We start from the raw sequence: 26,860 nt of genomic DNA, 5'->3' as shown, positions 1-26,860 counted from the left end.
TTTCTCTCAATGCTACCACTCTACTACTTTGAGCCACAGTCCAAATTCTGATTTTCTGTTGGTTGTTTGGAGATAAGAGGCTCATGGACTTTCCTGCCCAGCATGGCTTCAAATCCTGATCGTCAGATCTTAGCCTCCTGAGTTACCAGGATTCCAGGCATGAGACATCGATGTTTTTAATAAGTTAGTAAATTGTACAGTTACAGAAATTATAAATTATCATTATAACCTGTATAATATATGTGTGTATGTACATATCAATGCAAACGGAAAGAAATATTTTAATATATTCAAATCATCCTTCATTATAAAATAAAATGGCAACAAACATTAATGAGGAGCAAAACAAAGGGAATTGTCACATGTTTCTTGTTGTTGAATGGAATATGAATTGTGAGAATTAGTTTGTGAAAACCATCTTTCCTTTAACAAAATGGATAATGGCTATTAATTCCAATACATTTATTTACCCATATTGTGCATCCTCACAGATAGTGTCAAAATCAAACCACATATTTTGTCTTTGTATTTAAATCAACTGTTATAATTTAGGGGATAGATGAAGTAATCAAATAAAGATTAATATAATAGTAAGTGAGGTTATGAGTCAGAAATGATAATTATTTTAAATATGATAATAGCTAATTAAATTTCTTACATAAAATCTATTGTCATGTCTCTCATTCCCACATTACGAAAGTACATAGAAGGTTCTCACTAAATTATGTGTCCAATCATGAAAAAAATGTATTGAAAGAATATGGGCACCGTGTGGTTTTAACTTATTGAGACTGATAGGAAGTAGTGTGTTTTTGAGGACTTGCACAATGTTGTGATGGAGATGAAGGGTGGGATGTACTTATTCTGTAAAATTGGCTAGAGGATTGCTCCTGGAAAAATAGTGATGAATTCTTCCAAAATGTTATAGTAAAATCACTTTCACAACCATGTTCACTGTTGCACTGTTCACCATAGCCAAGTTATGGAAGCAGCCCAGATGCCCTTTGGCAGAGGACTAGTTTGAGAAAGTGTGGCACATATACAAAATTGGATTGCTCCTATCCATAGAGAAGATTGTTACATCATTTGCAAAGAAATGGATAGATCCAAAAATATGTTAAATAAACGAAGTCAGAGCCAGACAAATAAAGGACCCATGATCTGTCGTGTATTTGGAAGCTAGAACTTTATGCAAGTTTACACATCAGAATTAACCAAAGCATACTATTTACAGAGGAGGAGTTAAAAGGTGTAATTTCTTGTAAAATTGAACTTTTAATCCCACAAAATGAATACCAGGAAACTATCACTCAGAAGACGTGAGGGAAAGTCAAATGGAAGAAATAAAGAGTGTTATGGAGGAAGAGTGTGAGGGCATAACATTCAATGCAGATAGTATGAAACTTGAAAAAATGAAAGTGGAATGTGGAAAGGTATGTAAAGATCCCTTATACTCATAAACTGATTGTTGAATGGAAATTCCTCATACAACTGTTTGATTAAAATTTAATTAAAAACAATGTAGACATCTAATCTTAAACTGTGTTCCCTTAAACCATGAGTCAATATAATAGTTTCCTCCTCAAAAATTTTCTTTGCAGGTATTTTCCTTATAATGACAGAAAAGTGAACAACGCAATGAATATCAGTACATCACATTGCATATCCTAAATAGATGCAATATAAAAATCACATTGAAAATGTAAGAATTCATCACATGATAAAATAACAGGTAGAAAGTATCAAATGCTGATTGTTTTTCCAAGTACTTTACCTATGGTATCTAATTTAATCCTCACAATAATTCCATAAAGTTGAACTATTTCTATTTTTAATTCTCAGATGATGATACTGAAGTCTTCACAGTTGGAATTACTAGTATAATATTGCACACATGGTAAGTGTTAGCCTACAGTCAATTTCCACCATATCAAATAACCTCATTGTATTTTATGACTAAAATTCCAGCACGTTGTCTACTAATTATAGGCAAAAATCCCAGAATTATTTGTGTATATTCTGATAATATTTCACTTTATCTTTGTTAGAAAATAGGTAACTAAGCCAGATGCTGGAAGCTCACACCTGTATTCCTAAGTATTCAGGTGGCTGAGATCTGAGGATCCCAGTTCAAAGCCAGCCCGGGCAGGAAAGTCCATGAGACTCTTATCTTTAATAAACCTCTAGTAAACCGGAAGTGGCACTGTGGCTCAAGCGGTAGAGCACTGACCTTGATTCCAAGAGCGCAGGGACAGCGCCCAAGCCCAGAGTTCAAGCCCCACGACTGATCAAAAAAAAAAAAAAACTAAACAGGTAATTGTAATATGAAAACTAAAAGTTCATAAGCAATTTATACCTCGCTGGTGAAAGGTACTGCTAAACTATAACATTCTTGATTTCTAGCTCAAAATACTAGAAATCACATTCTATCGCATGAGTCATCACTGCACTGCCTGGGGACCCCATGTCTGTTTAACACTGTCATACTGAAAGAATGACTTGCCCAGGCAGTCATTCCTGATGGAAACACATTGCAGGTCATATGGACCAATCATTTCCACATTGTAGCCCACCTAAATTGTCTACCATTAGAGGTATTTTGATTGCTTTTTATACACAACATTTTGACAGAAATATACTACTTTAAAATATTATTAAAGTAAGACTGACATAAAAATCGCCTTTGGCTCCAGGTAAATATTTTACCTTTCATATACCCCAAAATGCAGTCTGACCTATTATTAATGTTAGGAATGAGAGGTTAAAAATCATAGACACCAAGACCTAAGCATGAATTAAAGAGTCTCCAATTTGTGAATACAATTGTTTTAAAAAGACATCAATACTACTGCATTTTTAAAATTCTCTATGATAATGATAACGTTAATGATAATGATAAAGTATTAGCACTTGCAAATAAGTCATTTTCTTGGGAATAGGACACAAAACACAAGATTAATCCTAATCATTTTAAAAGACCTTTATTTATACTGCAAATTCCCTCTTAAAATTATAAAAGTTCTAAAACTAACTGAAGTAGAGAGACACAAAGAAAATAATGCATCATCTACATTCAAAGGTCTGTGTTAATAGAAAAGAAAGTTATAACAAAAATTAGCTTACCAAATTCACTTACATTCTTTTATTCTATTTCATTTACTTTCATAACATCTGAGTTTTCATAAAATGATGCATAAAAAGCCTATATACCTACTTACATTTTCTGATCTTAACAATATTTATTTCAAAAATGTCTTTAGCTATATAGTCAATGAACTGAAATAGTACTAAAATATTCAAAGGCTTTTCAGTAATTTACGACTCACTCTGGGATGTTATTTATATTGGAAAAAATATCCAAAATGCGATAGTTAAAGTTGCGATAGTTACTTCCATAAAAGAGCCATTAGTGAAGATCCCTTTGCATTTACAAAACAACTTCAAACGCATCCACATTCTTGATGTGACACATGCTTTTTGTTTGTTTGTTTGTGAAATGTATATCTAACAAGCATTTCCACAATACTGATTTTCAGTCAATATGATGGGATATTCAAACCTAATAAATATGGGGTTGATTATCTTAGAATAGATATGAACTTACAAAGGAAGTTATTTTCAAAAGAAATCTGGAAAGAGTTTATCCACCTTGTGCTACACAGAAATAACCAGAAAGTAATACTTGTGTGATCTGGTCGGTCAAACTCACTCCGTGAGTATATCTTAAATGTATAAACAATTTAAGAGGTCAAATACATATTTGTACTGACAATCATCTTACGGCAATAACTTGCTACCTAATTATGTCTGTATCTTCTCACCTAACATATAGTAAGAACTGAATGTGGTCTCTTTTTATCTAAATTAATGTTGTAAATGCTTTGATTATGATGATGTTATAATTTGACAACTAAACTGTACAGAAGGGTGGTTCCACTGACATGACATGACAGAACACTGATAAATAAAATATTGCAACACAGTTAGCTCTTTTTAGCCTCAACTTGTCCACATTGGCAAGCAATATTGCCACATCACACGCACACATATACACATACATGTGCGCACATGTACACAAACATATACATGCATGGTAAATTCAGGGTTTATTGTACAAAGAAGTTCAAATAAAATATTAGTGATTAGGACAAATGATAATTTTCCTTATTACAAAATAATACACAATCCAGTCACTATGGGTGTTACATTTTGCTTGCTTTGCCACATGTGACCACTTAATTTATTTTAATTAATTCATTCATTCATTTGTTTGGTGTTAATATTAAGGCTTGAACTCAGGGCTTGGCTCTGTCCCAAAATTTGTTGTTTTTTCGTTTTAGTCTTCTCAAGGCTAGCATTTAACATCTTGTACCACAGTTCCATTTCTAGCTTTTGCTGATTACTTTCAAATCAGAATCTAATGATTATTTTTTGCTTGAATTGGCTTCAAATCACAATCCTCAGATTTCATCTTTCTGAATAGCTAGGATTAAAGACATGAGCCAACAGTGTGGCTTCTACTTTTTCCTCTATAGTTATCTAAAGCACATACTTTGATAGTAATTTAAAACTTCTTAAGACCATAAACAAAAAATACCATGATATAATATGAGAAATCACTATTGAACATATGAACTTTAAGAGCTTTCTAATAGATCCATTAATTATTGTTATCCAACATTAGAAAAAATGTATAATGCAGTAGTAAAATAGAAGTCCTTTGTAGGACTACTTAAATTCCTTGATTTTTTAAAGACACTTGTTTTCATCTAAAATGCAGGCCTGTTTATTGTCTTCATGTGATTTTCATGATTAAAGTTGCTTAGTTACAAGTCGAAGAGGATTTGTAGTATTTGCTATCAATTAAATCTCACCTTTTCTTCTTGGAGAATATAATGATTAAAGCAATAATTCAGAATCACCAAGCAATAGTTCAGAATCACACTTCCAGCGCAAATGGCAATATCATTTTCCACAAAGTTTTGCCACAGATACAATCTGCCTGCTTTTTCTAGCTGCTTTCCTAGCCTGGACATATTCTTTAATTGTACAGGAAAAGTGTGATTCAACTGATTTCAGTCAGATCTGTTACTAGAATTATTAATTATTTAGATTCTTGTCTGTAATTTGGTAAAAGCCATTTCTCTTTATGTAAGCTACTAACAATGTATGTACTAATTTCAAGTAAATACATACATTCTATTTCCAACTTTTCAAAAAATAAAATTTTGTTTGTTGTATAAATTAATCAGAGGTATGGATTTTGTGGCTAGCTAAATCATTGCACATCTGTCTCTCTCTTCCTTTCTCTCTTTCATGGTTCTCATAGATAATATAATTGCTTCATAATTATCTTAATTTAATTTGCTTTTTTATTTTTGGTTGCAACATTTCACTTTCTGCTCTGCCATTTCTTAAATCATTTAAATAGAAGACATTGTTTCATATTTTCTCATTCCTAGAATAAGCTGAACCTGAAGAGACCACTGGTCCTCATTTTCAGCCTGTACCTTTGAATACCGAGGAACATCTTTCCTCTTCTCTCCATCAATTCCCTATTCCCCAGTTAGAATAATTTAGAATAGTAAAAAGACAAAAAGAGAATATAAATGATGGTGAAAAAACATATGCAAATGTTCATTGGATATTTCTGACCAGTTTAAACTACGTGAACTACTAGGGAAATACATGGACACCTCATTCCTACTGGCTCTCAAAGTCATTGGTTAGGCAACTCATGATGATGAGGAACAAGATGAACAAGTGAGGAATGGTATCAATTGCAAGAAAAAAATGGAGAAGGATTCAAGCAAATTTCTTCTTTGGGCTGCCAAAAATAATCGGCTTACTACAGTGCAGAGACTATTTCTCAAAAATGCCACTCATGTGAATACGAGGTATGACAATGAGTATATCCCTCTTCATCGAGAAGCCAACAGTGGACACTTAGACATTGTCCGTGAGTTGGTGGCTCAAGCGGCACATGCAATAACTGTAGATGGCTGGACAGCCCTTCACAGTGCATATATGTGGAATAATGCCAGAGTGGCTTCTTACTTACTTCATCATAATGTAGATACCAATGCCAAAACTGAAGGCCTCTTGACCCCCTTGCACCTTGCTGTTGAGAATTGAGATAGCAAAGATATGCTGGATCTCTTTCTGTTGAAGCATTATGTCAAACCAGGCCTGAAAAACAACTTGGAAGAAACTGCATTTGGTATTCCCAAAAGGATAAGTATGTATCACTACATCTTTGAAGTTGTGGAAGGCTGTACAAAATGTTCTCCTAAGTCCTAATGGTTCGGTTAAGTTTCTTAAATTTCAAAAATGTCAGTACATACTTTGTGCACATACAAAATATTTTCACAATCCAAATAACAGCAATATCCTTTTTTGGACGGTTGTGGGGTTTGAACTTTGGGTCTTTGCGCTATCCCCGTACTCTTCATTTCAAGGCGAGTGTTCTACAGCTTGAGCTACAGCTTCACTTCCAGTTTTCTATTGGTTTATTGAAGATAAGAGCCTTATGGACTTTCCTGCCCGGCCTGGCTTTTAACTTCAATCCTCAGGTTTCATCCTCCTGAATAGCTAGCATTACAGGCGTGAGCCACCGGCACTTACTGTAAAAATTCACGGATTCCATGGAATTCTTCCAAGTAAATTGCTTGCCTTTGATTTCAAAATGTATTCAAGAAGTTTTGTATACATCTATAATGATATCTACAGACTTTGTGATTTTTTCAATCAGAAGTAATTTAAACTTATCTGTAGTAAAGAAACTAAAGTATTTCTGGTCATTGTCTGAAAAAAGCATATTTTAAAATATTCTATATTCTATGTTTGTATAATGTCCATAATCTATTTTATTCTTCCTAGATATACTTTGAGTTTTACATTGTTTTATAATATGTAGGTTCATTAATGTGTCCTTTCAGATTGCATTCCATATAGAAACAGTTTAAGATTCCTTTTTTTCCTAGGTCCTTATAGTATGATTTTTTTGGGATAAAATATCAATGGTGTCAAATTTCAAAAGTTTTGTAAAGGTTATGTAAAAGGTTTTGTAAAGGCCTTTCTAAGGTGAAGATTTAATACACTGATGTCAAACTTACTTTTAATTATATGAATTACGTGTATTGTTACACTTCTAATTTTGTAATCAACTTTTTAATAACTGCTTTTCTTTTCTTGTATCTGAAGAATGAAAAATATGGAATACTTCATAAATCTACATATCATCCTTGTGCAAGTGCCATGTTAAACATTTATTGAAATTAGGGTATACACTGCTGAAACATGTAGTATCCTCTAAATTTAAGTAGTTAATGATGCAATCTTATACAGGCTTATATCCTTGTGTTCCTATTTGTAACAAGAAAACCTTATTGTTCCTAACAATGCTATCGATCTTATTTCCCTATAATTCTCGGAATAGTGGAAAAAATTATATTTTTCTGTCGATTGCTTACATTTGCAATTTTTTGTCAATGACTATTTATTTTTATTTTTTTATTTTTATTTTTTTATTATTTTTTGTGAACATACTGTACAGAGGGGTTACAATTACATGGGCAAAATAATGAGTACATTTCTTTTTTTTTTTTTTTGTTGGTCGTGGGGCTTGAACTCTGGGCCTGGGCGCTGTCCCTCAGCTCTTCAGCTCAAAGCGAGCGCTCTACCATTTGAGCTACAGCGCCACTTCCGGTTTTCTGGTGGTTTATTGGAGATAGGAGTCTCACGGTCTCTCCTGCCCGGGCTGGCTTTGAACCTCGATCCTCAGATCTCAGCCTCCTGAGTAGCTAGGATTACAGGCATGAGCCACCAGCGCCTGGCCCATGAGTACATTTCTTACCAAGCATTGCAGCCTCCTCCTTTGTTTACCCTTCACATCCCTTCCCAGCCTCCCCCCCACCCATTCCCACCCCCACCCTACCCCACCCCCCACCCCCCACCTCGCACCAAAGTTGTAAAGTTTGTTTTCGACATGACAACTTGTACTTTTCATAGTTGCAACGGGTCCACCTGTATCCTTAAGCGACTTGTTTTCCCCATCTCCTCCACAAATTATACCGACATCAAATATAGTGAAAGCAGGGGTTATACTGTGAGGGAGGGACATACAAAGCAACAAAGAAATAATCTTATAAATGCATTAGAATCAAATGCATGAAAGAAAAACACATTTAAATACATATCTAAGGGAACATTTTCCTAACATCTCATTATCTGACCTTTTCTGTTTGACTCATACATATACTAGATATTGCAAATATGGGAAAACATGGGACCTATGTTTCTTTGGGCTTGGCTTACTTCACTTAATATAATTTTTTCCAAACCTTTCCATTTCCTAATAAATGGGGAAATGTCATTCTTTCTGATGGAAGCATAGAATTCCATTGTGTATATATACCACATTTTCTTGATCCATTCATCTACTGAGGGACATCTGGGTTGGTTCCTGATCTTAGCTATGGTAAATAATGCTGCAATAAACATAGTTGTGCTGGTAGCTTTAGTGTGGTTTTGTTTGTAAACATTTGGGTAAATGTCCAAAAATGGGATTGCTGGGTCATAGGGGAGCTCTATGTGAAGTCGTTCAGGAACCTCCATACTGCTTTCCAAATTGGTTGAACAAGTTTACACTCCCACCAACAACGAAGTAAGGTTCCCTTCTGTCCACATCCCCTCCAGCATCTGTTGTTGTTAGAGTTCTTGATTATAGCCATTCTAACTGGGGTGAGGTGATATCTCAATGTTGTTTTGATTTGCATTTCTTTTATGGCTAGGGAGGTTGAGCATTTCTTCATGTGTCTATTGGCCATCCTTCTTTCTTCTTCAGAGAAGTTTCTCTTCATGACTTTAGCCCACTTATTTATTGGGCAGTTGTTTCTTTGAGGATTTGTTGTTGGGGATTTAATTTTTTGAGTTCCAAGTATATTTTAGATATGAGACCCTTGTCCGTTGTATGGCTAGTGAATATCTTCTCCCAATCCGTGGGCTTAATTATTATTAATCTTGCTAGCTATGTCTTTTGCCATGCAGAAGCTCTTTTTCATTTGGGATTTGATCGTACTTTCAAATATTTATAGTTAGGTCCAAAGTTGATGGCTTTTTCAAGTACTTGTGGAGATAATGGATTCAAAGTAAGCCTTGCTTAAGAGCTACTTCTAAATTTCTGCAGCTGAAAATTTTCCAAATGAGGTCTTACTGACACAAATGTCTATCTGACCCTTTACCCTTCTTCCATGTAGGAACAGGCCAACAAGAATATCTTACCTTGACACCCTAGATTGTCTTACTGGAATAAAAAAATGTTGGTTACAAGGGATCACAGAGAGACGAACAGTTCAGACAATACTGTACAGACTAGAAGGTATTTTATCAGAATATAATTATTTTCTATACCTACCATTTCAAAAGTAGCTAAAGCCAAGAAGGTGAAAAAAATTTTCATATGCATGATTACCTAATGTACTGGCCTGTCTATCACCCAAGTAGGCAGGAACTTACACTACTCTTTTTCTATCATCAAATATTTTCATAGTTGCAGAAGTCCATATGTTTCTCCTCATTATTAGTCTTTAAATTGGTAATGTTTTAATCACAATGTTTCCTCTTGCCTCCAGGCTGTAAATCTACAAAAATATTAAACCTTTAGTTCTAACTCTATCCAACACTGAGGTAGAGATAATGGAATAATACTTTAAAACAGAGTTGCCTTTGATAACCTAACCACAAAAGAACAAGGCATAACAAGTGCCTTTTTTATTATCTTATATATAGTCATATATTTTATCTTTATAAGTGCTGATTTTTTTATTTTACATGGTGAAACTTACTAGAATTAGTTGATAATTTGACAAATGAATTGGTATTTCTTTATTACAGTAAGTAGAATTGGAATATAAACAATTATGTTTAGAATATACATTAGAATATAAATAGTATCAATGCAATATCTTCGGTATAAACTTGTGATTCCGTCTAAGTGTTCTTGTCCTTCTGAATTCACATGGAAAAAAAACAATGTTTTCCTCTAACCTATAATGGATTTTATTCTGCTGCTCTGTTTATTGTTTTAACTCGCTTGTCCCAAAATGATTTTCTTCATATTTTTGAAGCATTCCTACTGATTATGCACAAATTTTGCTGATATGATATCTAAAAAATATTATTCTTCTGCAGGACCCTTGAGTCCTAGGATCCCAGGTTCCAGTTACCTACATGATCACCTAGGCCCATGCAACAGGCAAACAGAAAGTAATTGAAAACACATCTCAATTCCTCATTTCTCATATTTTAGGGCCCCAATTCCTTGAGATGCAAGAATTAGCAGTAAGCAATTGTAAAATGCAAGGCAACTTAAAACGAAAGATGAAATCACAAAATCTGAGAGAAAGTACTCTAATTCAAACTTTCAATTTACAGATGACCAGCCCATATGAGTGAACAAGATCACAAAGTGTCATAAGATTATTTTTAATACTCCCCCTAGTGACTAATGAAATATTTAGGTCCAGAATAAGTGGGCCAAAAAATAGGTCCTGGAAGGAATCCTTAATTGGTCTACCAAGAAGCAGAAAACTTGACTTAGAGGTCAAATGTAATTCAGAAAAACAATTATTGAGAAGATCATTAGGGCTTCAAAACACTGGTATTTCAGTACAACTTGGGTTTGTGGTATAAAAATGTTGTTATTCTCAAACCAATGATAATCTCCATTTAATCTCCTGAAAGTGTATTCCTTTTCAAATAAAATTTTTAAAATCACATTCAGCAAAATAACATTTGACAAGTAGATGATACTTACATTACAAGCTTTTCAAGTGTAGGGAGCAAGTTACAATAGAGTTGATTTATTTAACCAGCACTAATGCCAAAAAGGTTCAATGATTCATTAAAGTGTAGAAATAGTACCACCTACCATTTGTGTTGTTCAGTAGGTGCCTTCCAGAAATGTGTTAAATAGATAAGCCTCCCATATTTCAAACCCAAAAGTTAGCTAATAAAGTAAATTTAATCACTTAAGAAGGTACATTTTAAAAAGTCACAAATAATTGCCTTATCATATGTTGTTTTATGTTTTCCCTATCTGTCTAACATAGTAAGAAATATGAATTTAAGTCTTGAATTTGGGTACTCTTCAGAGATGTGACAAACATAAAATCTGTCTTCTATTTCTATCATATTCCTCTTTAGTCGTAAATTTAGTTTTCTTCTTTTTCCAAAACTTATAAGTAGTAGAAAGTATTATCCCATGTAAAATAAAATAATCACAAACCATTGTACAAAACCATTTATAAAAGCTGGTAGTTAGGAATATTTTCTAAGACATTTTTAAACTTTCTTGTTGACTGAAGATTAATCTTCCAAATGGATAATAATAAAATCATGTCTAGGTGCTTCACGTCTCCAGTCTTGCAAATAGTTACTGCAGATGAATGAATTATGGAAATGTAAGCTGACATCAGTTCAAGTATATGCAACATTGACATTCCATGGAATGTATATAAAGCTTGTAAACTGTTAACAGACAGTTTAACAGAATGACTATTAGGAAGTTGAAAGCAGAGAGAAATAATAGTAAAGACATAAAATGAATGAAAAATGGAACAAGGGGCTAATACACCTAAAATACTCAATGTACACGTATGATAAAGGAATTGATAAATCAGATATAAATCTTGGAGAGGGGGTTGGTTGAGAATGATAGGAGTGACTGATCTAGGAGCATTCGACAATTAGATGGATATATTTAATTGCAACATACTTGCACAACCTTTTAAATTCAGTTAAAAATAAAACAAAAAACAAAAACACACAAAAATCACAAACAAACAGCAATCTCTAGAGAGTATGAATATGACCTCTCAAAATTTTAAGCAGTTAATGAAGAGCAGTCTTGGGAAAATCAAACTAAGCTGTTCAAAGTGGGCAGTTAGGGGTAGGGGAGAATTTTGAACAGATTTAAGTAGATTGTCTCAGATTATAAATCATCTACATCTGCTGCAAATATTATCTTTCTTCTGCGAGTTCTCTTTGTCTGAACTGGATACTCCAGTCCTGAGACACCCTTGATAGATTGTGAAGATAGAATGGAAGAAACAAGCTCAAGGATCCATTACGCCACTGGACAGAAAACAATCCTCGATGGTTACTCTCATCTCTCTACACTACTCTTTCTTCATACTTTTAAGTAAATTCATTTTGAATTATATTGTTCCTTCTTTGTTTTGGCAAAGTAATTGGTCAAAGTAATTCCCTAAACATTATTGGCCATTTTTCCATCATGCTGTTTACATGTCCAAACGAGTCCAGTAAACTTCCCTCTTGCATTTGGTTGCCATGAAACAACATCTATGTTAATGAGGAGAAATCTAATGTAAACCTTTTCTCCAGAAAACCAGTCCAAGAAGCTGTGATCACAAACATTTGGCTTCATTTTTTTCCTTTTTCTTTTACCTTGAAAGTCTTCTTGTGTCTAAAGCCCAGAAAAATAAGAACTCCATCACTCTTTGGTTCAATCAATTCAAAGATATATTTTGCTAACATGATGCTTAGAGGAAACCGAAAAATTCTGCACTTTTATGTTCTCTCTTATGACTCTCGTTAGATACCATATCAGGAACAGTGAAGTGATTCTTTGCAAAATTATTTCAATAGATTATTTTTCTCTTGATCTTGCATTTGCTCTATAATATGTATGGAGGAGAATAGTATTAAATCACTCATACCTGGGAAGACAGTGTCTGGTAGAAAGGACAATGCTTACATGTTCTACTTCTATGTCCTCCTCTTAGCTCTTGCCTGATTTCCAATTATTCACAGCTTCTTGGCTTCAAGTCTAGTGAAGCTGAAGGACTATAAATCCTCCCCCACTGCTACATGTTCATGATTTCTCTTTTAAAAGTCTTTTAAGTTGCCTCTTTTGGATGTGGAATTTATTTTCATGTCTTCATTCAATCTGTTCTGCGTTGTAGTGAGCCAAATCGGCTCTGTAAAATCACTTTAGGTCGCAAAAATATTGACAAAATGTATATCAAAAAGTTTTGGCCTCCCTCCACTGCTGAAGCCAATACACTTAGCTAGGGCTTCTAAGAACACTGTTTTCTGACATTTTCAATTTGTTCAATTCTTTTCCGAACCCAAAACTTTTTTGTCTTATGTAAGAAGAGAAGTCTTCACTACGTCACTATTATATTTTGTGTGCCACTTACAAATGTGAAATTATTGGTTTGAAATATCCAATAGATTTTTTGTGTGTTTCAAAGCTTCACGTGTAAAGATATTGTAGAAAGTGTTACAAAAAGAAAAGTGTAAACCCAATACTTTCTTTCATTGTTAGGGCACTTTCTCCCTAAATATTTTGACCCAAATTATCTTTTTCAGAGTATTACTGTTTGGTAATTAAAGGTTAATTCACAAATTTTGACGTCTTATTTTTTATAAACTTTGAATTTATATTCCCTACAACCTTGTTTCACACAGTGAGAGGATATTTCCCGGGTAAGGACAATTCTCAAGGGAACCTACAGAATTTACAGCAAGGTTTCTGAGGTTTGTTTAATGTGAAAAAAGCCATCTTCATCCTCATTGCTCCCTCTCTACTAAGTCTCTATGGATTTCTTTGCATGAAAACCTATTCTCCCAGGCAATTTTTTAATAGGCTAAGTTGTTAAAAATGTTTGAACAATTAAAATTTAACTGTCATAACTTTAAAATTCTTTTGAAATTCCTTTATCAGAATCACGAATTCACCAATCCTAATTACACCTTTACCATAAAAAAGTTAACACGTTTTTTTTCATGTTATAGTGTCCATGTAACTATTATTTTCCAATGGCTTTGTTATGTGTACATCTGACCATTTAAGCTGATGCTGAGCAAAATGAACTCCACAATTTGGAAACAGATTTTTTTCATTTGTGGTTGTTGTTTTTGATGTAATATGTGATTTCTGTTTTCTTTGGGTTTTTCCCCTATGGTTTATCCCTGCTGTATTTGATTTTGTATTGTATATAAATTTACCTTAATTAGGAACGGAAGAGGAAAAACAAAATGGTGAGCAAAGGACAAAGGGAAAACCAATGCAATAGCAATATGCACAAGACAAAATGTTTGAAATGTACATTACAACTTGTGAGGGGTGAAGGGGTAAAAGAAAACTGTGAGAAAAATGAGGTAGGAGTAACAAGTTTGAAAAGTTAGGAGTTCACTACCTTACAACTACTGTAACCACACTGTACATCACTTTGGTAATAAAATTTTAAAAATAAGCTGCATAAAATATAAATTCACTGTACTGATATGGCAAATATTATTCTTCATGTAGTAACTTTTAAAAGTCAATACTATTTGGCATCTAATTTGAATTAATTACCCCTTCTTTATCAGTGGACCATCAACTTGACTGTTATCCAACTAGACAATATTTTCACAATGAACTTGCCAATATTTTGAAAAAAGAATAAATTTAGTATATTCTCATACTAAAACCGAAAACAGTTTATTTCTAAGGAAACCCATAACTTTTAAAAGTAAATAAATTGTTAAGAGGACAGAATATATGTGTTCTTCAAAATTTGTATCAGTAATAACTACTCATTTTTAAATTCTCAACATTCCAAACCTGAGAGGTTCAAACAGTACCTGTTTGCATGTTATGAAATTCTGGAATAGATGCAGTTTCCAATGGGGTCTTACAGATTGAGAAGTCAACAGAAACATAGAAACATTCTGTTAGAGGATAAAACTATGAAGCATTTGTAATAATTAATTTTTCATGAGTAAGCAATTGATTATCAGTGTAAACCATTATTTCTATGACCGTCAATTCCAAGATTTATGCCATAAAGTCATACTAGCCCAACAGTTTCCAACTTGTAGGGTGTATCTTAAAATTCCTTAATTCACATCATGAATAGCTTATCTCTATAGTGAAAATACTACACCTCTGCTAATGTGATGCCCTCCTTATTCTGGAAAGAACACCATAATAAACTGAGCTGCATCATTTTTCCCACAGTGTTACTCTTGAGATCAGAACACTTGCAAATATTATTTATATTTATACTTTATAACTATATTATATATATTCAGGATGCTAAGAATGTAAAATTATGGTTCAAAGCCCACCCAGGCAGGAAGATTTTTAGACTCTTATCTCCAATAAACTTCTCAGAAAAAGCCAGACACAAGTGGCAGTGAGATTGAAGTGGTAGGGCATGAGCCTTGAGCTCAGCGACAATATCCAGGATGAGAGTTCAAACCCTAGGACAAACCAATAAAACAGAAACAAAAATAAAATTGAACCCTAAACCTAGCATTTTTATCATTGTGTACAGGCGCACATAATTAAGGAAATTGTTTCTTGTTACATATATGTAGAAGAAAGAAGATGTCACGCAATTATTCTATTCATACCATGTTATACCAAAGACTCAAAAAACGCTTCATGTTCCACTTAGGAGTACTGCTTTTCCTATATCAATCCCATAAATCTACATACTGGACTTGGCTTCAATGTTTTAATGTTGTCTTATTTGTAGAGATTTTTATATTGTATTGAACACTTATACTTAAACACAAAACTTCTATTTTTCCTATTATTGCTATTGGTTCTCTTATTTTTACCTCATGTGCCCTTGGGAAATTAATGCACAGCACACACACTCACAAGAAAATCATCTGAGATCTTTCTTACCGTTTAAAATTCACCTTACTTTATAGAGCACTTAAGAAGTTTGAACTCAATCTACTCATGGATAATGTACTTATAAGCAATTTAAATTTCATATTTTCTCTTTACTAAGTTGTCTCTGAAACATGTGTGACCTCATGTCCAAAGCTGTCCTTGTGCTATTTCAATGAAGCCAAAAAGCATTCATTTTATCTGGAGCAGCGCCATATATTCTTACTGGAAGTAAATGGAAGTAACTTTTACTGGATGTGAAAATTGATTCCAGGAGAGGTATTGAACATAGCGGAATGAGAAAATTCAAGTTAACTTTTGCTTTCCTCTTTATTGTAAGAGAAAAGAATCCAAGGCTTGAAGGAACCTCTGTCATTGACTTTTTTGAGTGTCTTCTTTACTCATATAAAACTTCTAGTTGAGAGTATTACAAAAGGAAACAATGGCTGTTTCAAGGCCAGCATATAACAAAAGGAAATAACTTTTTTTTTAAAAGTGTTCTACTACAAAGAAAAAAACCACGGAGGTTAAAAAGTCTTACGGATGAATGTTTCACTCCTGAGGTGATTCTTTTTTGGCAGGAGTCACTTATCAATTCCTTTAGTCTGGTCCTGAATTTTCTATAGCAATAAGGATTCCAAAAAAGCAGGATCCAATGAGTATGATCGGCAAAAGCAACCTTTTCTCAGACCAGTACTCCTTTAAAGAGGGACCCAAAGAAATACCTAGGATTTCCTTTGTTTGGTTGTTTGTATAGTTTGTGCTGGTTCTGGGGCTTGAACTCAGAAGCTGGAACTCGTCCCTGTACAGTTGTCTTTCCTGCCCACCTGCCCCCAAAACTAGTACTCTACTGCTTGAGCCAAAAATCAACTTCTGATTTTTTGGTGTTTAATTACAGATAAGAGTTGGACAGACTCTCCTAAATGGGTTGGCATTGAGATGAGATAGTAAGAAAGCTAAGTGACATCAATTGTATAGACTTCTCTTTTGAACCAAGAAATATTAGGTGAAGTTTATTATAAAACCAATGTTTGACAATTTTTAAAAGAGAATATGTCCAGCAAAGAAGCCATGACTTAAATAACTCAGCAAAAGTAGGTGCACTGAATCATTTAGGAATTACTTTCTCTGCTTGGGAAGATTAATCTTGAATTCATCATTCCTTTTGGGGAAACAAAGTTTTATTTGCACTTTTTTGTTGGTTGTGAGGCCGGAACTCTGATCCTGGTCATTGTCCCTCAGCTCTTCAGGTCAAGTTAAGTGCTCTACGACTTTAGATACAGCACCACTTCTGATTTCCAGTGGTTAATTGAAGATAAGCGTCTCATGGACTTTCCTGACCAGGCTGGCTTTGAACCACAATCCTCTGGTCTCAACCTATTGAGTAGCTAGGATTACAGGCATGGGCCACCAACACCTCGCTCATATTTGCATTTATTGCAGTTAATGACACTAAGTAGACAAAGAATGGAAATCTGAATCAAATGATGTGACATTGTAGCTTTTCAGAAAAATTGAGATAGCAATAAATATGTCCTCCTTTTCCATTTTGTTATATTAATGGCTCATGAGCTATGGAAACCTTACATTAGCATTCTCTTACATATGTGAAGGTGTATTTAGTATCAGGAAATGTTCATAGAGATATAGAGAAAGACAGATTTTTAGAAAACAAAGGAGATCAGGTATGAAAGAACAGCAAAAGAGATACATTTATCACCCAGAGATTAAGAACTAGCTTAAGAGATTTAGAATGCTAAAGGCAATGAGCAATAACCTTGGTTGATAACTAATTCTTCAATAACCAAAAATGGTTCCCTAGAACGCTTTCTGCTATATCTTAGTTACTATTATTTATTCCTTCCACCTGGAGTTATTCCTTCTCTTCTGTCAAAACTGTTAGTTAGCCGCTGCTTTTTGGTGCTATGACTGGCCTACAAAGTTTCCAAATCTCAGTTTACCCTTCTCATTGTGATTAGCAGTGACAACTGAAAAGCCTGGAATCTTTGAATTTACAGAATTAATCTTCACCTGATATCTAAGCCCATTCCTGGCATTAACTGTCATGACCTAATGAAAAAACATTTTTTTCAAAACAGTATCGTAATATAAGTAAAGTACATGAATTAGGGACTATTGTCAGGTATCAGTATGGAAGGAGGAATTATATATTTCAAGTATGGGTTCTTTATTTTGCATTTAATAACTAAATGTTTATTGTTGCTTCTGTTGTTGTTGTTGTTGTTTTGCCAGTCCTGGGGCTTAAACTCAGGACTAGGGAATTATTCCTCAGCTTTTTTGTTGTTGTTGTTCAAGGCTAACACTCTACCACTTGAGGCACAGCACCACTTCCAGTGTTTCTTTTTCTGTTTTTGTGGTACTGAGGAATTAAACCCAGGGTTTTGTGCATGCTAGGCAATCACCGTACCATAAAACCACATTCACAGAGCCCTAAATGACTTCCTTAAAATGGCATTACATTTTCATTCCATAACTATATATCATAATTTTGGCCAGAAATTTTTGCTAGACAAGGACTTTGAACATAATACTAAGTCCAACAAGGCTAGATGTACAATGAATGACTGTCATGGTCTAGCCATGGACAAAGGGCCTTACCTCATGGAGCTGGTACAACAGACTGAACGAGACAGCTCCTGGCCCACAGCCCACCTCCAGAATTAGAGGATCTCTAATTCTGGAGCCACAAGGGGATGCTGGCCTCCTCCTCCAGCACCCATTCTATCAGTTCCTTAGAGAGAGAGAGAGAGAGAGAGAGAGAGAGAGAGAGAGAGAGAAGGTCAGAATTACACTTAAGGCAGGTGCCAGTGGCTCAGGCCTCTAATCCTAACTACACAGGAAGCTGAGATGTGAGGATCATGATTCATAGCCTGCCCAGGCAGGAACATCTGTGAGACTCATCTCCAAAAGAACCACCAAAAAACCGGAAGTGGTGCTGTGACTCAATTGGTAGAGTGCTAGCCTTGAGCTGTGAAGCTTGGGAACAACAACCAGTCCCAGAGTTTGAGCCCCATGACTGACAAGAAGTGGACCTTCCCATCACATGAAGTGGACTGAATAGCACTCATTGTCCTAAAGAGCATGGCAGAGAAGTCAGACCAAGCTTCTTGTCAGCTGGGAGTCATGAGTAGGTCACCTGGTTTCTCTGTGCCTAAGTTTCTCCAGTTGCAAAACTGAACAAAGTGAAGGATTCCCTTCCTCATAGGGGTAGAGTAATAATGAAAGAGAGCCATGTTTTTTTTTCATAATCCCATACCAGTCGCCCCATTAATAACACACACCATCTAAGCCCTTTCCAGGTATCTTCCTGTCATATGCTCACAGAATTGCTGAGAACAGGATCTGACAGCCCCTCCCTCTGTACCTGGCCCTGCTCTAGAGATCCCTGTGTATTAATCCCTTGTTTCCTCAAAACTGTCCCATGATGATACTGAGGTCCAATAGTTGAGGCCCTACCCCGAGCTTCACCTGTGGTCAAGAATCAGCTGCCATGGACTGAGTTTGGGATATTCCATCTAAACCATTGACTGAGCATGGTGCTACATGTCTATCATCCCAACTACAGAGGACCGGGCCTGGTGGCACATGCCCATCACAGATAGGAGTACCACGATCCAGCCCAGCCTGAGCATATATGAAGTCTTAATCTCGGAAATGCCCGACAGAAAAGCTTGGCTCGCATGGTCAAATACGTGAGTGGCAAGCCTAAGGCCTTGAGGTCAAACCCTAATATACCAAAAAGAACCAGAGGCCCAGTGCCAGAGGCTCATGCCTATAATCCTAGATCTGAAAATCACAGCTCAAGATTTAAAATAGGGTTTGCCTGCCTATCAGACGTCATGATGAGAAGACCCAAAGTCTGACCTATGCTGTTGCACTCCATATTAGCAGGGCTCACATCCTTACTAAGTTCTCTGTCTCCTGGGAAACCAATCCCTAAGCGCCGCACTCCCAGGTCCTCCCAAGCTTCCACTGTTACCAACCAGGCCCAAGGGAGTACACAGCTCCAGGGCACACAGATCCCTTGTTCTTCTAATTTAATATTGCTGAGTCCCCTTCAAGCGTCTTACCCTTTCAGGCCCCCAGACCTCAGCTGTGAAGCCCATGCACCCCTCAAAGATAGCAGGTAGAAGTTACCAAAGCATCCAGCCTCCATGTTACAACCCGCTTCTACACACAAACACACTCATTCAGACTGGTGAGAGAAGGCTCGTCCATGCAGTACCTGCAATTTGCCAACTGATCAGTCACTTGAGCACAGTCAGTCTGTACAAGGAGAAAGATCATCTATCTCTCTGTCTCTCTGTCTCTCTCTCTGTCTCTCTGTCTCTCTGTCTCTCTGTCTCTCTCTGTCTCTGTCTGTCTGTCTGTATGTCTGTCTCTCTCTCACACTCTCTCTCTCTCTCTCTCTCTCTCTCTCACACACACACACACCGACTCAGAACAGTGCCTCTCTTGAGTTTGTTGGAGACCAGATGGACCGGGAGGACCAGCATAAGCTGGCAGAGCTGGGAAATGTGATCACCTGGAAGAACTGTTGACAGCTGGGAGGGGTTGAAAGTCCACGTGTATGTGTTTGTGTGTGTGAGTGTGGAGGGATGTTCCCCCCAGATATTATCCTTCTGTTTTGACCCCTGCACCCTCACCTCCCTACTGGGCTTTTCTGGAACCCTCTTCACATGAAAGTGTGACCAAGCACAAAAGACAAGGGCTCACACAACAAGGGGTTGTTTATCTTCTGTATCCAGCACCCCCCACCCCCAGAGAAAAGGATAAGACCCCAAAAGGCAGATGTGGACATGCTGCTCCCCGTCTCTGACTAAAGCCACCAAGTTCCCACCAGGGAAAGGAAGGGTGCAGACTCACTGCTATGAGTCTCCCACTGTTCCAGGCCAGAGGTTCTGTGGCTCCCACTCCTCACCCAACCCTGTATTTCCCCATTTCCTAGGACACTGGCTGCTAGGGATAGTTTGGGGTCCTCAGGTCTACACCCACACCCACCCCTGGGGCACATTTTTGGCAGGACCTGGGCCAGACTGTGGGACATGGGAGAGGCACAGTTTTGGGGAAAGGGTGGAGGATATGGGGTCACGGGGTGTGGGCATGTGCGGCAGCCACTCACATATGGCACTGGGAGAAGCTACTGGCAGCTGCTCTGGGTGGGGTGAGCAGTGATGGCAGAGGCATGACGGACACTCAGGCCCAGAGCAGAGGACACAGGGGCAAGGACCATGTCAGGGATGCCAGCCGGCAGCACACCAATGCACCATTGCCTGAGGACTTCAAGAACACTGCGGATCTGAGCCAGTAGTACCACCTTTGAAATGCTGTGCTGTGGGGAAATGAGGGAGGGGGCCAGGGTGCGGGCCGGCCTGTGTCGAGTTTGAGCAAAGCCTCTCCACCTAGGCCTCAAGTCTCTTACTCACTATTTAGCCAACTCTACATTCCTCAACTGCTGGTAGTGATTTCATTCAACAGAGGGAAAACCAGTGCTACAGGGAATCATGGAATGTGGGCGTGGCTGCCATTCTTGTATCCCATTGGGCAGAAAGAACCATGAAATAAAGGGGGTGTGGCCAGAATCCTGTGATGCAGGCAGAATGGGCAGAGTCAAGGTTACAGCAGCCCCTTTTCCAGGGAACTCTGTCCAACCATTTGGGGACAAGAGGGTGACCTTATTTACCCAGATGGCTGCACAGATTGTTGTGTATGTCTGTTTGCTGCCAGTCCTGGACCTTGAACTTGGGATCTGGGCACAATCCATGAGCTGCTTTTGCTCAAGGCTAGCCCTCTACCACTGGAGACACACATCTCTACTTCTGGCTTTGCTGGCACTCAAGTTGGAAAGGGGTCTCAAGGACTTTCCTGACTAGGGCGACTTTGACCATGATCCTCCTATCACAGTCTTGTAAGTATCAAGGAGAGCTGGTGAGAGCCACTGGTGCCTGTCTACTCATTGGTCTTGCTGATTTTCTTGGATAGACCGGAGAGTTCCCCATCCCTGGGTTTCAGTGGTAGGAGTTGGAGCCCACAGTTTGAATCTTGGTCCTGCCACCTCCAAATGGCAGGAGATGCTAAGAAACTCATTCTTATTCATATGATTATCAATGAAATGTGATGTATGTCATGATTGAATGGGCAGTTCTTGAATGATTCTAGGATAAAATTATTCACAATTATATTATAGGACACTGGTTGATACTTTATGAAGCATTTAAACAACCCCATTCATTAAACGGAGGCATAATGAAATACTTAAGAATTGGGCCTCAGATATTATAAAGGTGTTATTTTTTCTGCCAGGACTGAAATTTTATCTCATGGTCTGGGTAACACTGTTGCACTGTGAGGGAAGGGGAAGCTTGCCTCCTTGAAGTCAAAAAATTCAAGTCTGTTCCTTAGGCATGAAATCGATCCTCACCACTAGAAAACATCCTATTTGTGTACATTTTAAATATATGATTTATATTTATATACATATGTTGACTCCATATTTTGTTCAGTGTCTTAATTTATTTTATTTTTTGTTTTATTCATGTATTGACTTCATTTGATTGACTATTATGACACATAGAACAGTGATTGCATTGATTACATAGGATAGAGTCTGCATATTTATTCCACTTCATACCTGACACTCAGGACTTTTACAAAAAAGGAAAACATGTGTTACCATCAGCTTCGTACTCCACAATTCATTTTTTGGGAATGCTGGCATCTGAACTCACAGCCTACAATGCCCAATTAATGAATGGGTGAGTGTCAGCATGCCATTCTGGGGCAAATTTAGCTGACAGGCAGTTCCCAGGACCTAAGATTGAGCCCTAGGGGTTGACAAAATAAGAACAGATTGACAAGCAGATGGTAGTACACTAATAAATATATTTCTTTATAGAGTGCCAGAGATGTCTATACATTATTCAATTATATAGATTACATTCCTACCAATTTTTGGGTATTTATTATGCCTCCATGTAATTAACGTTATTGTTTTCATCCTTAACAAACTAAGTAAATCAGTGTCCTGAAATTATTGCATTCCTGTAAGTAATAATATTCTTTTAATACTTTGTAAATATTAAATGAAATCAGTCTCCTGAAATCATGCTGTCTTATTTTATAGGAGCATCATCCACTATCAACTCATTCAACAGTGACATTGATAACATTCGAATGTTATTCCTATGGATGGGAAGGAGTCTCTTATTATCTCCTGCCATTGATTGGTGTCAGGATGGGGATTCGAAATCAGAGCGTACATTGCCACGTGGACCTATGGCTTCCCGAATAGCCCAACAACCTTCAGCAATTCAAGGTGAAGTACCCTTTGCAACAGTGTCATTCAGAACTAGGACGGTAACCGTGCAAAGGAAGAAATCATAAAAAGTCCATCTCGCCGCATTTTTTTCTGTGCAATTTTTTCCATACAAGGCCTGGGGGTCTAGGATCCCAGGATCAGTTGTGGGTCCAGTGGCTGCACCCCAGCATAGGGTGATCATAGGCTGAGGCAGAGTTTCCATGACTTTAATTCAAGCCATTTGTTGAGCAAAAAACAAAAAAAATAAATAAATAAAAGAAATTAGCTCCCAGTATTGCTATTCACCCCTTTTATTCGGCCAGGCTTTGGATTTGAACTCAGGGTCTGGGTAAATCTGCAGTACTATGGAAGAAGGGGAAGCTCACCAAACTTGAAGATAAGAAAGTCAGGCCTGTACTCTAGGCCTGAATTCAGGCCCAGGCATGGAAAACAGACTTTTTATATACATTGTAAAGCCAGGATTTGTACTTACCTATGGATGTTCAGTCCATACGCGTTTGGTGTGGTTGTTCCTTGTACTTTTTCATTTATTCATTTATTTACTGTTGATTTTACTATGATAATACCCATTCCGTTTATTACATTGAGAGCATCCTATAACATGGCATCCAGATTTGTAGACATATTCTCCATCATGCCTCACACCCAGGACTCTCAGAGAAAAAGAAAAAATGTTTCACACTCTGCTTACTGCATGATCCAATTGTTGGTAGTGCTGGGATCTGAACTCAGGGCATAGCAGGACCAATTGGTGAATACTTCAAGGTGAACACACCAGTCTGTGAGCAACTACGGAGTTAGGCCATACCCAGGATTTGCTATTGATCCCTAGGGTGGCCACGATACTCATAAATTCATTATTTAAACATAGGATCTATATTTACATAGGTGTGGACAGCATCTTGCATTTGGTGTACTTCTCCTTATTTTCTGCCTTATCCATGGAAGTATTGTGTATTTTACTGAATATTTTGACAAGTGCTTACATGTATGACAGCCTATTGCCATGGCTACAGGATTTTCTGTTCATTCTCCATCCTAGCTGAGACCCAGGACTTTCACAGGAAAAGAAAACAGGTGAATCGATGGGCTTCTCACATCAGGATTAATCTTTTGGCAGTGTTGGGATTTGAATTCAGGGGCTAGCAGGCCCAAATGGGGAAAGGGTCAAGGTCAGGCCACCAGCCTGTGAGAAACGGAGGAGATACACCATTCTCAGTACCTGACATTGAGTCCCAAGGAGGGCCAGATAGTCAAAAATTCATATTTTAAACGTAGGATCTATATTTACATACATATGTGGACAGCATCTTCCATTCAGCGCACTTTTCCTTATTTTTTGTCTAATTCATGGAGCTTTTGTGTATTTTACTGAGTATGGTGACAGGTATAAGTGTGCTGACATGGATGACAAACTGTTCTCATGGTTATAGGGTTGCCTATGCATTCTCCATCCTAGTTGAGACCTGGGATTTTCACAAGAGAGGAAATCATGTGCAAGACCTGGCTTCTGACAGGACAATGAATCTTTGCTCAGTGCTAGGATTTAAACTGAGGTCTGGGTAGCTCTGTTTCACTTTGGGGGTAGGAGAACCTCACCATCCTTGAAGACTAGAATGTTAGGCCTGGTTCAGGGCCTGATTTGAAGCCCCAGAACTGGACAAAATAACAGGCCCACCTTGTTTAAACATAAGATCCCTCTTTACCTACAGGTGTGGTATGGATCTTGCATTCAGTGTAGTTATTCTTTTTATTTTGTGTTTTATTCATGGATGTATTCTGTATTTTATTAAGAATTGTGATAGATTTAACTGTGCTAACATGGATGATAAACTATTCCCATGGCTATAGAGTTGCCTATATAGAATTCTCCATCCTCGCTGAGACCCAGGACTTTCACAGGACAGGAAAACAGGTGGATTGATTGGCTTCTCCCATCAAGGTGAATCTTTTGACAGTGATGAGATTTGAAGTCAAGGCCTATCAGGCCAAATTGCTGAATGGATCATGGTGAACCCACCAGCCTGTGAGCCACTAAGGAGCTAGGCCATCCCAAGGACCTGAGATGGAGCCCTGGTGGGGGCCAATATAGTCATAAATTCATCATTTAAACAGAGGATCTATATTTCAATACATGGGTGGGTAGCATCTTGCATTTGGTGTAGTCATTCTCTTTATTTTGTGTCTCATTCATTGATGTATTGTGTATTTTCCTGAGTACAGGATGACAGATATAACTGTGATGACCTAGGGGACAACCTGTTCCCATGAGTATAGAGTTGCTTATGCATTCTCCATCCTAGCTGATACCCAGGACTTGCACAGCACAGGAAATCAGGTCTAACGACTGGCTTCTCACATCAGGGTGAATTTTTGGCAGTGCTGTGATTCGAACTTTGGGCCTAGGAGGACCAACTGCCCAATGGGTTCATATGAGCACACCAGTCTGTGAGCCACTAAGGAGCTGGGTCTTTGCCAGGAACAGAGATTGAGCCCCAGGGAGGCCACAATAATCCTGAATGCATCATTTAAACATGGGATGTATATTCACATCCATGTGTGAACTGCATTGTGCATTTAGAGTAGTTATTCTGTTTTGTATGCTATTCATGGATGTATTGTGTATTTTCTTGAGTATATGATGACAAGTAGAACGGAACTGACATGGATAACAACCTATTTCCCTGGCCACAACATAGCCCATGCATTCTCCATCCTAGCTGAGACCCAGGACTTACACAGGAAAGGAAAACAGGTGCAACAATTGGCTTCTCACATCAGGATGAATTTTTGGCACTGCTGGGATCTGAACTTTGTGCCTAGCAGGCCCAATTGACGAATGGGTCCATGTGAGCACACCAGCCTATGAGCCACTAAGGAGCAAAGCCATTCCCAGGACCTGAGATTGAGCCCCCAGGTGTGTGTGTGGGGGGGGGGGCATCGGGAGGGCACACAACAGTCATCCATTCATAAGTTGAAGGTGGTATGAAAATAAGTACATATTTGTATGGAGTAGGAGAGACAGTGACCTGTGTTGGAATCCAATCTACAATGTGTCTACTGATTCATGGATATTTCCAGATGCCTCCATTTCATGACTGTCATTATTGTCATGCTTAATCACCACTTCTTCACAAATAAGTGATACCCCATGAATCTTGCCTAACATTTCCTACTGACATCATGCAGAAACTACTCATTCAAGGATGAGATTCATTGTATTCCATGATTTTCCTGGTCCAGAAACTAGTATATCAGGATTTCCTGCCATTGCCTTCTCATAGGACGTCTGAATTCAAGCCTCAGGTGTGGAAAACTTACTCCTTACATACATTTTAAAGATAGAATTTATACTTCTATTCAGATGCTCAATACATATCGTGTGTGGTGTGGTCAGATTTATACTTCCATACAGATGTTCAGTCCATATTGTGTTTGGTGTGGTTATTAATTTTATTTCTTGTTTTATTCATTTATTTACCATTCATTTTATTGACTCTGATGACACGTATGCCATTTATTACATTGTTTACATTCTATCACATAGCATCTAGATTTGTAGATGTGTTCTCCATCATGCCTGACACCCAGGACTCTCCCAAAAAAGGAAAATATGTGACACACTCAGATTTTCAATCAAAAATTAAATTTTTGACAATACTGGGATCTGAACTCAGGGCCTAGCAGGCCCAATTCATGAATGTGTGAGTATGAGCACGGAAGCCTCTAGCCAATGACGCAGTCAGGTGATTCCCAGGCACTGAGATCAAGCCTCAAGTTTGGCCAAAAGAGCAATACATAGATAGGCAGACAGTGGGATACAA

The 26,860-nt window shown here is 37.4% G+C and overlaps 1 pseudogene; it reads right to left on the bottom strand.

Annotated features, from left to right (window-relative positions):
* Positions 1-7,207: 7,207 nt before the first annotated feature.
* Positions 7,208-7,306, bottom strand: LOC122095149 (annotated as a pseudogene).
* Positions 7,307-26,860: the final 19,554 nt, after the last annotated feature.

This window comes from Dipodomys spectabilis, unplaced genomic scaffold (assembly GCF_019054845.1).
Source record: "Dipodomys spectabilis isolate Male_0828 unplaced genomic scaffold, ASM1905484v1 ptg000336l, whole genome shotgun sequence".
Taxonomy (NCBI): domain Eukaryota; kingdom Metazoa; phylum Chordata; class Mammalia; order Rodentia; family Heteromyidae; genus Dipodomys; species Dipodomys spectabilis.
The sequence above is the reverse complement of the archived record's forward strand: the minus strand, read 5'-3'. Positions and strand labels throughout refer to the sequence as shown.